General features: G+C 37.5%; 1 protein-coding gene across 4 annotated transcripts in view; it reads right to left on the minus strand.

Moving 5' to 3' along the window:
- The window catches only part of LOC308086173 (uncharacterized protein), a 98160-nt gene extending 96891 nt beyond the window's left edge, over window positions 1-1269 (minus strand). For 3 of the 4 annotated variants that reach the window (XR_013933226.1, XR_013933227.1, XR_013933228.1), the window contains exon 1: window positions 1056-1269. The gene's annotated coding sequence lies outside the window, so the exon portion shown is untranslated. The remainder of the gene's footprint in view (window positions 1-1055) is intronic. The other variant, XM_080429603.1, reaches the window with a different exon arrangement.
- Between the last annotated feature and the right edge of the window lie 15753 nt (window positions 1270-17022).

Raw genomic sequence — 17022 nt, forward strand, 5'->3', positions numbered from 1 at the left:
TCCATTGATTAGAAATTGATCATTCAAAATATGCTCCTCATTGACTTACATTGTACGCTGAAACAGCTCTCAAAGTCACTATTTTAGCACATAAACAAACACAATCAAAGCTAATTCAGACTATATAGAACATCACCAAACCCAGTACTGTTTATTTTTTGAATAAAAATGTCAACTTCCTGCTGATTTTACTATTTGAAGATCCGGATCCACAGATCCAGTCGGGGTTTTCTTCTTAATAAAAATAGTAAAATCAACAGGTTGTGAGCTTGTAGATTGGCGATTTTTTTAAGCAACGCTGTTGTACGACAAAAGTATAAAATAGGGCTAAAGTACTTAATCAGACTTATTGATTTACTAATTATAAACATCACTTGGATACAATTATATTTTAATCGTGTTTAAATATGTTTCTACCAACGACTAGTTTCAAAATTTGCGAGTCAGGCCTAGCCATGGATCACGAGCGTCATGGATAAACTGCAAACTAGTGTTTGCACTTTCTCCATTTATAGCCCGTACATCCACATAAACGTTCAGATTCCAAATATAAAGTGCTGACCTCATGGCCACGAATGTTACAAGTATGTACGGACCCTCAGATGTACACGTATCTTCCGTATTGTTCAATAAAAAGCATTTTAATCCGATCGGTGGCCATTTTCTTAGGTTTTTCGCCATATGCTAACTGTGACCCTATCGGTTGGGAAGTGTATTGCACTCTACATACGTTATAACTCTATGAGGAAATGGCCATCGATCGGATGAAAATGCTTTTTATTAAACAATACGGAAAATACGGGTACTTCTGAGATACCATATATAATTGTAACATCCGTGGCCATGGGTTAAGCACTTTATATTTGAAATATGAACGTTTATTTAGATGTAAGGACCGTAAAGTTGAAAGTGCAAACACCAGGTTGAAGTTTCGTCATGACTATCATATCATATATGACAGTCATGTTTCAGGGCTATACTCGGGCAAATACACGCCACGGTCATGAACTAACAAGTTGGACAACATTTTAATTCCATAAACTAATTCAATTTACCTGTTATAGTAGATTAGAAGCATGGAAACATCCATGTCTGTAAGGTTCGCTCCTCCTGAGCCGTTAGTTCGACTTCCTGCAGCTCCCCGGTCCGTCTGAGTGTGTGTTCAAAACGGATAAGCTCCGCCTCCGCCTAACCCCTTTGTAATGTTGACGCAATTTTGGGTCAGTGGTACTCAACCTGTGGATCGGGACCAGCCAGGGGTCCCCACATGATTTTTTTTTCTGGGGGGGGGGGGGGGTCCCCAGATGACAGTGAAGGGACAATTTAAGTAACCTTTTTAATAAATGAAAAAGTAAAAATATAGCAAATAAAAAGACCATTGCTGCATCAAGAGTAATCAACAAACTATACAAAAAAAAATTTGTCAAACATTGGCCAAATTCTCAAATAATATAAGAAAGAGGCAAACAGCCGATCTGCAAGTTGTGAGCTTGTAGATCGGCTGAAGTTGAAGGATAAAATTAATAATGATAATAATAGCCTAACTGATATTAATGATGATGTTCACATCATGTAAAAACATTTAACATTTTTGTGCCTTTTGTTTTTTAACCTGTTGTTTTTTAACCTGATTTCCAAAAATGTAAAGTGTGCTATAAATAAAATGTATTATTATTTTTTTTTTATTATTATTATTAATATTATTATTACTATTATTATGTATACTTTACATTACTGAGAATGTCTGCAGGTGGCACATCTCTGTGCAGTGTCTGAGCTCTGCCGTGTAAAGGGTGAAGAGAAGGGAGGCCAGCACAGTCCCCTGGGGGACTCTTGTGCTGCAGGTCACAGTGTCAGATGTAAAGTCCCTCAACCTGACGTATGGTGGTCTGTCAGTGAGGTAGTCCATGATCCAGGACACAAGGTGTGGGCCAACATGCATGCTGTTCAGTTTGTCTTTCAGAAGGGGAAGGAGGGGGGGGGGGGGGGCTGTATGGTGTTAAAGGCGCTTCGAAAATCAAAAAATAATATCCTCACAGCACCACTTTCCTTGTCCAGGTATGTAGTCGAAGCTATTGAGGTCTGAATTAAAATCCCTGTATAAGGTCGCAGGCACCCCAACTTTAAGATGGTTCCCTAGGCCTAGTAGGCCTAGAGCCTAGGGAAGTTGAATCGCATTCTTATGCTTTCCTCTGGGAAACACGTCCATGTAAGACACTACAAGACCATTCAACCCTAAGACCACTCAAAATGGTCTTAGGGTTTTAGATTCTTAGGACCATAGTGAAAGTGGAGATCTTCGCCATAAAAGTGTCAAAGAAATTAGACACATATCCACGTGTTCGCATGGACAAGCTCTACAACATATCAAAAGATGGGCCCGTAATACATTATCAAGTTAAAGCACGTTGAAGTGAAGCGGTAACACTAGGCCAGGGGTTCTCAAACTTTTTCATACCACGACCCCATATAATAAGGGAAATCTTTTGGCGACCCCAGCAAACCGCCCCCAAAATATCTCGCTAGAACCACATCATTTCTTTATCCGACATAGCGGTGCAGCTGTTGGTAGTAGGCTACTGGTGGTCTCTGGTTGTCTGTAATTGTTGTCTGACGGTAACGTTACGACGCAGTCTAAGTTAAACTCCGTGCGAGGGCTACAGATGAAACCACATGGATCCGCGGTTCTTGTATTTTGTACCCTCTCGCTTACGGACTAAGTAAATCGTTTTGAAGAGCTCAGCTAAATCATCTGTGTCCTCCTGTGTTGTTGCTACGCTGTGTGCATTGTGTGCAGTGTCAGTGTCGTGTCGGGGTGTGTGTGTGTGGTGTCGGGGTGTGTGAGAGAGAGAGAGAGAGAGAGGTTTCACGTTGGTCGTGGACGCAGCCCCCCCAAATTATACATGCATGATGTGTATTGAAGCACAGCCTATCGGCCTCAGTTGATGCGCGAGACAGGACAAATACACAAACGACTGCCTGGTGTAAAATCCGAGTGAAGGACATCGTCTTTTTTTCCTTCCACTTTGGGTTGCGACCCATAGTTTGAGAATCGCTGCACTAGGCAATTAAGAGCCTAGGTTGTAAACCGTAGGTCTGTGTGGAAGGAAACTTATATTGGGCGAATCGGACACGCACTGATCGAGAATCTGATTTCGGATTCACTCCATGGGCTCCAGAAGGCTAACCCTAACCCAAGGGCAGCTAAGGTTAGGGTTAGCGAAGGTAGGGGGAGGAGGGGAGGGGAGGCGAAGGCATCCCCCCTCCCTCACCCGTCAAAAAAAGAATAAGGCAAATGTCATAGATTCAACATTGAATCAATGTTGGTATTTCAATAATTAAATGGGAGGAGGGGGGAGGGGGAGGAGGGGGTTGCCCCCCCTCCCCCCAACAAGAAAAAAAGAAAAGAAAACGGCAAACTGCATGGATAAAACGTTGAATCAATGTTGTCATTTCAATCATTAAATGGGGGGAAGGGGGGTGTGAGGAGGGGTGTGCCTCCCCCCCTCCCCCCATCAAGAAAAAAGAAAAGAAAAAGGCAAACAGCATAGATTCAATGCTGATTCAATGTTGGCATTTCAATCATTGAATTTGCACCATAGATTCAACGCTGATTCAATGTTGGCATTTCAATCATTGAATTTTGCACTGCAATACAACAGTGATTCAATGTTGAAAAACCATCAGTCTTCAATCGTAACCAAAAATCAACCCTAACGACTATAATTCAACGTTGAATAACCATATTTTGCTATCTGGGAAGTCACTGCACCACAAACACATACAAATATTATAAGGCCTTCTAGGCAATGGCAGATAATTCAACATTAAGAATATTAAAAAGTAATAAGAGGTAAATACCCAGGTAAAATCAGAAGAGGGGAACCTAAAATATATAAATAGGCCTAATAGGGGGGTTTACAGAAATGGCCTGATATGAAAAGATTCATTTAGACCTCTTTTCACTGTGTCCAAAGTAGAAATCCAAAAAGCTTCCCTTTTGAGGAGTAAACAATCAATGTCTCCCCCTCTGGGTGGCAATGTGACACGCTCAATGCCTATATATTTCAATGAAGAGATGCAGTGTTGGGCTTTATGAAAATGTACTGCCACAGGATTTCTAAAATCCTTAGTTCTAATGTCACTCCTGTGTTCTGAGATCCTCGTTTTCAGGGGTCTTAATGTTTTGCCAATATAAGGAAGCCCACATACACATTTGATCATGTAGATGATATTGGGTGTAGTGCAACTGATGACGCCTCTGATCTTAAAACATTTACCTGTAACAGGGTGATTAAAAGTGTGACATTTATAAGTAAAACTGCATTGAGCGCATTTGTAATTGCCATCTGGAATGTTACTAAGAAAATGTGTGGGAGTTGCCTGACGTATGTGTGACCTAACCAGTAGGTTCCTCAAATTTGGTGGTCTTTTATACACAATGCGGGGAGGGACTGCAAAAGACTTGCCAAGAATAGGGTCAGAGTTTAAAATGTACCAATGCCTCCTATCAATTTTTCAAAATGGTGACCCAGAGGAGAATATTGAACAAAACACTTGATGCGTTTTTCAATTCTGTCTGTTCTCTCTTTGGGTTTTAAACATTCCAGTTGCAGCAGGTTGAATCCATTGTACTGGATAGCCATGCTGTTTAAAACGACACTCTAGGTCTTTAGCATGTACCTGGAAAGAGTCATCTTGACTACAAATCCTGCGGATTCTTTTGAATTGGCCCATGGGGATGCCTTTTTTTAGGGGTGTGGGATGGTAACTGTCACCATGTAGTAGGGCATTACGATCAGTGGGCTTTGTGTACAAATTCATATTTAAAGTATTGTTTTCTTTGATGACCAGGATATCAAGGACATTCATACTGTTCTGATCAGAGGCTATGGTAAATTTCAAAAACTGACTGCTGTGATTAAGGAAAACATGAAAAGCTGTCAGCTCAGCAGGGGACCCAGTCCAAATCAGAAAAACATCATCAATGTAGCGCTTCCATAACTGTGTATGTGACAGGAACGGATTGCAATTCGGATTCAAAATGAGATTGGCTTCAAGTAGCCTAACATAGAGGTTGGCATAATTTGGGGCCATCTCCCATGGCTGTGCCACATTTTTGTAAATAAAACTCATTCTCAAGCAAGAAAAAGTTTTTTGTGAGTACTACTTCAGTGAGCTCTTTGATGCATGTGGTACTCGGTATGCACTCCGTCCTCTGGTTAAGAAATAATTCAATAGCCTCTAAGCCACCTTGGTGAGGAATGTTTGTATATAGGCTCTCTACATCGAGTGTAACTAATAGTGAGTCGTTTTCTACAGTTTCTATAGTTTGTAGAACCTGAATAAAATCACTCGAGTCTCTCACATAAGAGGGAAGTGAGAGAACATGTGGCTTTAAAAAATAGTCTACAAAAGATGATATATTTTCTGTGAGAAAGCCAATTCCTGAAACAATGGGTCTACCAGGAGGAACAGTAGTGAATTTTTTGTGAATTTTGGGCAAAGTATAAATGACAGGTGTAACTGGACAGTCAACTCTCATATATTCATATTCACTCTTGCTGATATCCCCTGTATCAAAAAACTGTTTGAGAGTGCCATGAATGTGGTTTTTAAACCCTGGAGTCGGATTGACACTCAGTTTCTTATAAAAAACCTCATTGGTAAGCTGAGCGAGTATTTCACCAACATAAGCGTCCCTGTCTAAAAGTACAATGGCGCCCCCTTTGTGCAGATTGTACCACAATAGATGAGTCATCTTTAAGTTCCAGTAGTGCTTCCAGTAGTGCTTCACGCTGTTGTTTAGATAGCAGGCAAAATTTATTTATTTAGCCTGCTATGTTGTGTGAAACCCCCAGTCCCCTACAGCAGTGTTTATCAACCCTGGCAAACGGCCCAATTTTGGTCCGCGAGTACTGCTGAGGTGTGCCGCGCCGTTTGAAGAAAGTGTGAACCCAGCCCTCGAGAACAATAGCGGCGATCGTCCGTCAATCGATACGGCCATCATCCGTTTCACACACAGCCACGCCCGAATCCATTCAGTGTAGCGACCATCACCCATAGGAATGCAAATATGTTGTCCTACCTGGTACTGTATAGGGGGCACAGGGTACATGATTTGGCACTCAATATTATTACTACAAGATGATGAGAGCTCCAGCTATATATATATATATATATATACACACACACACACACACACACACACCGTATATCTAGGTGTGCCCTGGGATTTTTTGGCTATGCCAGGTGTGCCTTGGCACCAAAAAGGTTGATAAACACTGCCCTACAGTATATATGCCTTCAACGTATAAGTAAGCCATGCCGAGGCCCATAGGGCAGGAGCCTATCTTCACTCCTGTTTCCTTACCGTGAGGCAAGTCCCCCTGGAAATGGCGCTAGTATGTCACAGGGGCAAGCTTTGGGAATGCACTGCGGATTTGTAGCGGAAGTTGAGAGCTGTATAAGTCCCGGGAAAGACACGCTGTGATTGGTCACTTTGAGTGTCAGTTGGGGCAAACGCAGTCCCCACAACATCATTTACTATTCTGTGCCTATCGGTACATAACTCGGACGGGGCTGGTAGTGGACTGGGAGTCTAATGATTAGCGAGGTACGCCACTGTGACCGGTGATGAGATTGGGTATTCGGGCTGTGTTAGAATATGACGTCCTAACTCTTCTAATGTAGAAGAAAGAAGTCCCCGCACGGGCGCCCGCCCAAAAGGGGACGCCCTCTACACCCACCGTGCACTACCATATATAGCGTCACAGGGACTTACCCCAATCCGACCCGAATGAATGCTGAATGCCAAGCAGGAGGCACTGGGTCCCATTATTAGAGTCATTGGTATGACCCGGCCAGGGATCGAAACGCGATCGACCTCCCAGTCTCATGGCGGACATTCTAACCAACAGGCCACTGAGCTGGTTATTAGGCAACGTATGTGCTCCATAAATTGTATTTTCTATGTATTTTTGGTAGGCTACCTAATCCACGTTTCTGCTTTTATATTTTAAACGAAATACAAACTCTGTGAGGCGTTACATTATGTATACCCTGATACACATGCATAAAAGCTAACACAGATACTACATCACTCAGTCACAAACTTAAAATTGCAACAAGTAGACATGTGTAAAATCTAACCTAATCTGGTGTTGTGCTACTTGAAAATGTAATATGATGACTGACTATCAACTAAGTTGTAGGGTTGTACGTGCAAGTTAAGTAGCATCCACACTGATTTGGATGCCACTCAGGGTGAATAAAGAGATTTCATACCGGAGAGAAAACCCTATGGAGGTTTTCAGTGTGGAAGACACCTTCTCTAAAGTGTTCAAGGTTGAACATTTTAGAGAAATGTTTCAACGCACTAGACTGCTAAACCCTGGTGGTGGGGGGCTACTTGAGAACACTGTACATACATTGTTAAACTACATATATTATGATATATATATATATATTATTTTAAAAGTATAATGTAAACTACATTCTCTCTATTCTCTGTAAATGTCAATTCTATGCATTCTGTATGACCTGCCTACATTTGCATGTAAAACAAACAACTATTCGTCTTGTTATTCAAGCACAGCCATTGAGATAGATGGGCCAGTCTGTATAGAATCCTAATTTGCAAATGATTGCTGCAAATTCCAGAACAATAGGCCCAGATAGAACCAGACATGGTGAAGAAACACCTGCTATATAGTGCACTATGTGCATCTTCATTTATCCATAAAGTTTGTGGTCTTGAATTGCATTCCAAAGAATATGCCATGTAATTACTGAAAATTGTGTTGCCACACAAGACACCTCTTGACTTTTAATGTTTATTTCAAACAAAAGTATACAAAGTAATTAAAACAAAAGTATAAAAGTAATTAAAACAAAAGTATAAAAGTAATTAAAACAAAAGTATACAAAGTAATTAAAACAAAAGTGTACAAAGTAAGCCAAACAAAAGTAATTCAAACAAAGGTATACATAGTAATTCAAACAAAGGTATACATAGTAATTCAAACAAAAGTATACAAAGTAATTCAAACAAAAGTATACAAAGTAATTCAAATATACTTAAATGAAAACACAGTGAAAGTCTATCAACGAGTATAAAATTAACAATGAATATAGACTATCAAAAATGTATATATTCATGAATACATATACAGACTATCAACTGTTTTAAGGCTGGGCATGCAAGTTAAGCAACATCCACAATGATTTGGTTTTCTTTCCTTCTTTCTTTTGGTTTTAATTTTGAACATTTTCCCTATTTGACTAAAGATGTTTTTGTATACATTTACCTATCTCTTGTTTAATATCTTCAACTTGTTATTTCCGCCAATTGAGAGTAAATTGGTTACAAAATTGGCATTATGGCGACACAAAATGCTATGACAAAGGCATTCATGTGTATGCATTTGATGGGATATCAACTTCCATCAGTAAAACATCAAAATGGACATCAACATTGACATTACCCAACAAAGATTTTCAAATTGAGTTTACTCAACAAATCTTGACCCAATATGGACAGAGGCCATTCAGAACTCACAGTGAATGACTGCTGAACTATCATTCCATTCAAATCAATTGGGATGCCAACAGACTCTACCGTTTCTGTGCATGCTTTACAAGAACATGATAAATCTTGCGGCCTTATACTAGAAGTGGTTTTTCCGATGTCTGCCATAAAGGTAACCATTTTTCCTGACAGATATAAACTAAACAGTGGTAAATGTGGGTATTCTCTAGAAATTGATGTAATAGTATGAATCCCCTGTGGGTATTCTTTAGCAATTGATGTAATTGTACGAATTCCCTGTTGCTCTTCCAAGTTACATTTTGTTGTACCGTTGCGATGGTAGTTCGGCTTATCCAAGCTTCTTAGTTCAAGATTCAACGCTGGATTGAAATATAATAGGTAGAAATACATTACTTTAGACATTTACAAGCATGTTATGCATCCTTAATTTGCTACTTATGATTACATTAACAGTTTGTCTGTGAGTTAATCCAAAGGGTAATTTAACTTCTTCATTGGCCTTTTTGAGCTAGCTGAATGAATGTGAAAAACATAATCCACAACAATCCATTTGACATACAGTATAGCAATGTATTTATTATATAATTATATTAGTAAAAGTTGACTTAAGTAATGGTTAAGATACTTGGAGGGATTCTACATGGAAATAAAGCATTCAAACAGTTCAACATTAAACAAGACACAACTCAAACACACAGCAGAGTTACAGGTCAAATTATAATCAAACAGAAAGTGAATTGAGAATAGAAGGAATAATGGGACTTATTTCTTTCACCTTGAAAACTACAGCAGTAAAACATGAGGAAATACAAGTAGGCTATGGATAGAACCGGGAAAAAAAGTCAAAGGAAGGAGAGCAAGTAACTTACTTTGGTCTCGATGGTGTATGACTGTGGGTTCATATGTTCCAGCAGAAGAGTTCATCTTCACCTGAAGTCTGGAGTCCACAGTCAGATCTGATCAGAAATGGAGGAGGTGTGGAAACAGGACAAATACAAACTCTTCTTATACTAGAGAGCCTGAGGTGGAACCACTAACTGCGTTGAATGATTTGTGGAGAGATGGTTGTATTGTTCTCCTCCTCGGCCAATCACAACCTAGGCATGCAAGGGGCATGCAAGTTAAGCAACATCCACAATGATTTGGTTTTCTTTCCTTCTTTCTTTTGGTTTTAATTTTGAACATTTTCCCTATTTGACTAAAGATGTTTTTGTATACATTTACCTATCTCTTGTTTAATATCTTCAACTTGTTATTTCCGCCAATTGAGAGTAAATTGGTTACAAAATTGGCATTATGGCGACACAAAATGCTATGACAAAGGCATTCATGTGTATGCATTTGATGGGATATCAACTTCCATCAGTAAAACATCAAAATGGACATCAACATTGACATTACCCAACAAAGATTTTCAAATTGAGTTTACTCAACAAATCTTGACCCAATATGGACAGAGGCCATTCAGAACTCACAGTGAATGACTGCTGAACTATCATTCCATTCAAATCAATTGGGATGCCAACAGACTCTACCGTTTCTGTGCATGCTTTACAAGAACATGATAAATCTTGCGGCCTTATACTAGAAGTGGTTTTTCCGATGTCTGCCATAAAGGTAACCATTTTTCCTGACAGATATAAACTAAACAGTGGTAAATGTGGGTATTCTCTAGAAATTGATGTAATAGTATGAATCCCCTGTGGGTATTCTTTAGCAATTGATGTAATTGTACGAATTCCCTGTTGCTCTTCCAAGTTACATTTTGTTGTACCGTTGCGATGGTAGTTCGGCTTATCCAAGCTTCTTAGTTCAAGATTCAACGCTGGATTGAAATATAATAGGTAGAAATACATTACTTTAGACATTTACAAGCATGTTATGCATCCTTAATTTGCTACTTATGATTACATTAACAGTTTGTCTGTGAGTTAATCCAAAGGGTAATTTAACTTCTTCATTGGCCTTTTTGAGCTAGCTGAATGAATGTGAAAAACATAATCCACAACAATCCATTTGACATACAGTATAGCAATGTATTTATTATATAATTATATTAGTAAAAGTTGACTTAAGTAATGGTTAAGATACTTGGAGGGATTCTACATGGAAATAAAGCATTCAAACAGTTCAACATTAAACAAGACACAACTCAAACACACAGCAGAGTTACAGGTCAAATTATAACCAAACAGAAAGTGAATTGAGAATAGAAGGAATAATGGGACTTATTTCTTTCACCTTGAAAACTACAGCAGTAAAACATGAGGAAATACAAGTAGGCTATGGATAGAACCGGGAAAAAAAGTCAAAGGAAGGAGAGCAAGTAACTTACTTTGGTCTCGATGGTGTATGACTGTGGGTTCATATGTTCCAGCAGAAGAGTTCATCTTCACCTGAAGTCTGGAGTCCACAGTCAGATCTGATCAGAAATGGAGGAGGTGTGGAAACAGGACAAATACAAACTCTTCTTATACTAGAGAGCCTGAGGTGGAACCACTAACTGCGTTGAATGATTTGTGGAGAGATGGTTGTATTGTTCTCCTCCTCGGCCAATCACAACCTAACATACTTCTGTATGTCCCACAATGTGCCCGCCCCTCAGTCCATGAGCTACCATCTTAGTTGAGTGTGCTGTTTTTTGGGCGGTGAAACCGCCCCTATAAGTGAGATTTGGAAAAATGTACATTTTCCTGCGCTGTGATCTGGGCCCAGGAAATTTGTACAATTATCCTGCGCTGTGATTGGCCAATCACAATCTATTCAGGACTGTGATTGGCCAGTGTCACATGACACATGTGCATAGCCCTATATAAGCAACCATAACTTGAAAAAAACCAAATATTGGTTTTTTTCAAGTTATGGTTTTGTCCATCATAAAGAGTGTTTCAATAAATGTATTTATCTTTTGTACATGATTGATCGACTCCATTCAGTATTGTGATTAGCTAGCAAGACACATGCTGTGATTGGCTAGTGATACATATGACGAAACTAATCTAAAACCACTGTGATGTAACACTAGTATGATACTGTCCATTTCGTGAGAACAGTAAAGTAGAAGTCAAAGATCACTATGGCTGAAATGAGAAAAGGGAAAACCGATATTGAGAAGAAAATAGAAAGTCTTCCTAGAAGTGGCTCTTTAAGATCAAAGCATATATCATATATCATTGGTTGACTCCATTCAGTATTGTGGTTAGCTAGGAAGACACCGCCCACTTCACACAGGGTGTGATTTTTTCATTAAAACAGACTTTCAGATTTTCTCATCTGTGTACTTGAGAATGTAAGTTGACTGAAGTTACCATGAACACAATATTTAAAGTAAAATGTAAACCACAGTCTGTCTTGTCTCTGTAAATGTCACTGCCATCCGTTCTGTGGGACCTGCTCTATTCAATTCAACTCTATTCATGTCATTCAGAGTCATTGAGACTGATGGGCCAATCAAGAATGCTGCAATTTCCCCCGGCAGCAATAGAACCAGATATAATGAAGAAACAACTGTTGTGTTGAAAATATGTGATTTTACATCACATCATCTTAGTTTATCTGTAAAGATATGTGTGGTCAACGTTAAAATGTTTGTGCTCATGGTGATTAATATCCGTTGGACCACAATAACGATGTACTCCTTTAAACCACACATCGTAATCCAAATCCACCTATTAGCGTTTAACGTTTATTACAAAGAAATATACACAACAACTGTTATATAAAAAGTAAATATAATGAAAGTCTAAAAGGTTGGCACACATCTATCTGTTGATCAACACTGTCTATTAACAATGACCATATAATATGACTATATATATCAACAATATGTATTAATCAAGGCATATGTACAGGCTATCAACTGAGTTTTAGGGCTGGACATGCACGTTAAGTAGCATCCACACTGATTTGGTTCCAGTGTGAATTTCCTGCTAATAAAGTAAATATAAATTCTATGCATTCTGTATGCAATATACAACATATATTAATGAGTTTGGAACTTTAACCCTTGCATTGTGTTAGAAAACTGCATCCACTTGTGGTGTTAGCGGGTCAAATTTGACCCGTGATTTAAATCAGCCCAAATACTCAAAAAATATTTGTTTTCATTAATTTTTTTCTCCCACCTCATAGCTGACTTGTAATGCATTCATATCCATGTAAACACTTTTTAAAATATTATGTTGGGTTAGGGCTAGGGTTTCATCTTTCAATATATCTCGTTTTCTATTATACAAATGTTAAAATTCACTCATTAAATTTCCTTTAATGAAGGCAATGGATAATTATGTTATCTAGCTATGATAGAATAATTAGAACACACTTCCAAAGAAAATAATTTAAAAAATACTTGTTTTCGTTTTTTAACTTTAAAAAATGTTAATATTATTAAAAATAGTGACACTAGTGGTGTTAGGGTCATTTTTGACCTGTATACCATAGAAGGTAAAAAGTCATTTATTTTTCATAAACTCAAACTTTATTTTACTCCTGATAGCAAATGCTAATTGAGGACAAGTCTCTCTCACTCAAGGTTGAACATTTTAGAGAAATGTTTCAACACACTAGAACAGACTGAGATTTAAGCTTCTACTTTAACATTTCGAGACACAGGGCTTTATTTGAAGTAAATGACTGATAATCTAACGATAACAACGCAATTCATACTCCAACACTTTCTGTTTGTGTGCTAAACCCTGGTGGTGGGGGGATACTTGAGAAAACACTGTACATACATTGTTAAACTACATATATTATGAATTGTAAAAGTATAATGTAAACTACATTCTCTCTATTCTCTGTAAATGTCAATTCTATGCATTCTGTATGACCTGCCCACATTTGCATGTAAAACAAACAACTATTCATGTTCAAATGTGTGAATCAGTATCTATCTTCCATCTTGTTATTCAAGCAAGGCCATTGAGATGGATGGGCCAGTCTGTATAGAATCCTAATTTGCAAATGATTGCTGCAAATTCCAGAACAATAGACCCAGATAGAACCAGATATGGTGAAGAAACACCTGATATATAGTGCACTATATGTGCATCTTCATTTATCCATAAAGTGTGTGGTCTTGAATTGCATTCCAAAGGATATATCATGTAATTACTGAAAATTGTGTTGCCACACAAGGCACCTCTTGACTTTTAATGTTTATTTCAAACAAAAGTATACAAAGTAATTAAAACAAAAGAATACAAAGTAATCCAAACAAAAGTATACAAAGTAATTCAAACAAAAGTACACAAAGTAATTCAAATAAAAGTATATCATATAAAGTAATTAGTTGTCAAAAGTGAATACAATAGGAAGTCTGAAAAGTATGGCATTATAAACACAACTACTTAAATGAAAACACTGTGAAAGTCTATCAACGAGTATAAAACTAACAATCTATCAACAATTAATATAGACTATCAAAAATGATATATTCATGAATACATATACAGACTATTAACTGTGTTTTAAGAGTGGCTGTGTAAGTTAAGTAACATCCACACTGATTTGGTTTTCTCTCCAATGTGAATTTTTATTTTGAACATTTTCCCAATCTAGTAGGCCTAAAGACGGAGAGATACCAGGTTTACATTTCAAAATATATAGGACTTTATTTGGCTTAATGTTTTTTGTTGGTATACATTTACATATTTCTTGTTTAATATCTTCAACTTGTTATTTCCGCCAATTGAGAGTAAATTAGTTACAGCATTATGGGACACAAAATGCTATGAAAAAAGCATGCTTGTGTATGTATTTGATGGGATGTTCACTTCAATACAATTGTTTTCCTTTCATTTTATTTGCTTTTGAATTCATGGTTATTTCAGTCAATCACATGAAATGCCCTTTTGGTGGCAAATAACAAATCTGGGGGGAGAAGGGAGGGGTAGAGCACATAGGGACACGTAGAAGGTTGTGATTGGTGGAGGGATGGTACTATTGTTCTTCTCTTTGGCCAATCATTCAAAGCAGTTAATGGTTCCCCTCAGGCTCTCTGGTATAAGAAGAGTTTGCAGTTGCAAGTTTTCCAGAACTCCTTCAGGATATCAATCATTTCTGATCAGATCTGACTGTGGACTCCAGACTTCAGGTGAAGATGAACTCTCTTAACCCCACCAGGGACTATATTGCTGAACACGAGGATCCCAAAGACCATCAAGACCTCAGTAAGTTACTTTATCTCCCTCCTTTCTCTTTTTCCCCTGTTCCAGTTTGTGAAAATAAGCAAGGTTCAATATTCCTTCTATTCTCAGTCCTACACTTTCAGTTTGGTTTTAATTTGAGCTTTTAGATTGTTTTGAGCTTTTAGATTATTTTTTGTCTCATTTAATGTTTACAAAACTGATGCTTTCTTTAACTTAACTTAACTAGAATCCAAGTGATATTGGTATTAATCAATTCAAATTTAATTAGTTTGTGTTATATCATTAATATATTGTAGTATGACACGTTGGTTCTGATTGATTTTTTTTTTCATGCTCATTTAGCTAGTTTTTTAAGGATGCATAATGTAATTTTAAATGTCTAGTGTCTTTCTACATCTCAACTATATTCCATTTGTTTTCAATCCAGTGTTGAATCATCAGTCTGGCTTCTCTGTGCTACCAGCAGAAAATGGCTTGGTTAAGCCAAAACACCATTGCTGTGACCAGTGTGGACAACACTTCTCTAAAATGTACAGACTTAGAAGACACCAGAGAAGTCACATTGGAGAAAGACCATACCTCTGTGGCCAGTGTGGAAAACAATTCCCTAACATGTTGAGACTTACTAGACACCAGAGAATGTATAATGGAGAAACACCCTGCAACCGTGACCAGTGTGGCAATAACTGTAGGACAAAATCAAACGAAAAACACCAGGGAGATGATGCTACTGATAAAGGTACCCCACAAATTCCTCTATTGAGCTTATGTGTGTCAGCAAAAATGTTAATATTATTAAAAATAGTGACACTAGTGGTGTTAGGGTCATTTTTGACCTGTATACCATAGAAGGTAAAAAGTCATTTATTTTTCATAAACTCAAACTTTATTTTACTCCTGATAGCAAATGCTAATTGAGGACAAGTCTCTCTCACTCAAGGTTGAACATTTTAGAGAAATGTTTCAACACACTAGAACAGACTGAGATTTAAGCTTCTACTTTAACATTTCGAGACACAGGGCTTTATTTGAAGTAAATGACTGATAATCTAACGATAACAACGCAATTCATACTCCAACACTTTCTGTTTGTGTGCTAAACCCTGGTGGTGGGGGGATACTTGAGAAAACACTGTACATACATTGTTAAACTACATATATTATGAATTGTAAAAGTATAATGTAAACTACATTCTCTCTATTCTCTGTAAATGTCAATTCTATGCATTCTGTATGACCTGCCCACATTTGCATGTAAAACAAACAACTATTCATGTTCAAATGTGTGAATCAGTATCTATCTTCCATCTTGTTATTCAAGCAAGGCCATTGAGATGGATGGGCCAGTCTGTATAGAATCCTAATTTGCAAATGATTGCTGCAAATTCCAGAACAATAGACCCAGATAGAACCAGATATGGTGAAGAAACACCTGATATATAGTGCACTATATGTGCATCTTCATTTATCCATAAAGTGTGTGGTCTTGAATTGCATTCCAAAGGATATATCATGTAATTACTGAAAATTGTGTTGCCACACAAGGCACCTCTTGACTTTTAATGTTTATTTCAAACAAAAGTATACAAAGTAATTAAAACAAAAGAATACAAAGTAATCCAAACAAAAGTATACAAAGTAATTCAAACAAAAGTACACAAAGTAATTCAAATAAAAGTATATCATATAAAGTAATTAGTTGTCAAAAGTGAATACAATAGGAAGTCTGAAAAGTATGGCATTATAAACACAACTACTTAAATGAAAACACTGTGAAAGTCTATCAACGAGTATAAAACTAACAATCTATCAACAATTAATATAGACTATCAAAAATGATATATTCATGAATACATATACAGACTATTAACTGTGTTTTAAGAGTGGCTGTGTAAGTTAAGTAACATCCACACTGATTTGGTTTTCTCTCCAATGTGAATTTTTATTTTGAACATTTTCCCAATCTAGTAGGCCTAAAGACGGAGAGATACCAGGTTTACATTTCAAAATATATAGGACTTTATTTGGCTTAATGTTTTTTGTTGGTATACATTTACATATTTCTTGTTTAATATCTTCAACTTGTTATTTCCGCCAATTGAGAGTAAATTAGTTACAGCATTATGGGACACAAAATGCTATGAAAAAAGCATGCTTGTGTATGTATTTGATGGGATGTTCACTTCAATACAATTGTTTTCCTTTCATTTTATTTGCTTTTGAATTCATGGTTATTTCAGTCAATCACATGAAATGCCCTTTTGGTGGCAAATAACAAATCTGGGGGGAGAAGGGAGGGGTAGAGCACATAGGGACACGTAG

Source organism: Gymnoscopelus braueri (genome assembly GCF_963280865.1).
Source record: "Gymnoscopelus braueri genome assembly, chromosome: 5".
In the NCBI taxonomy this organism is placed as follows: Eukaryota; Metazoa; Chordata; class Actinopteri; order Myctophiformes; family Myctophidae; genus Gymnoscopelus; species Gymnoscopelus braueri.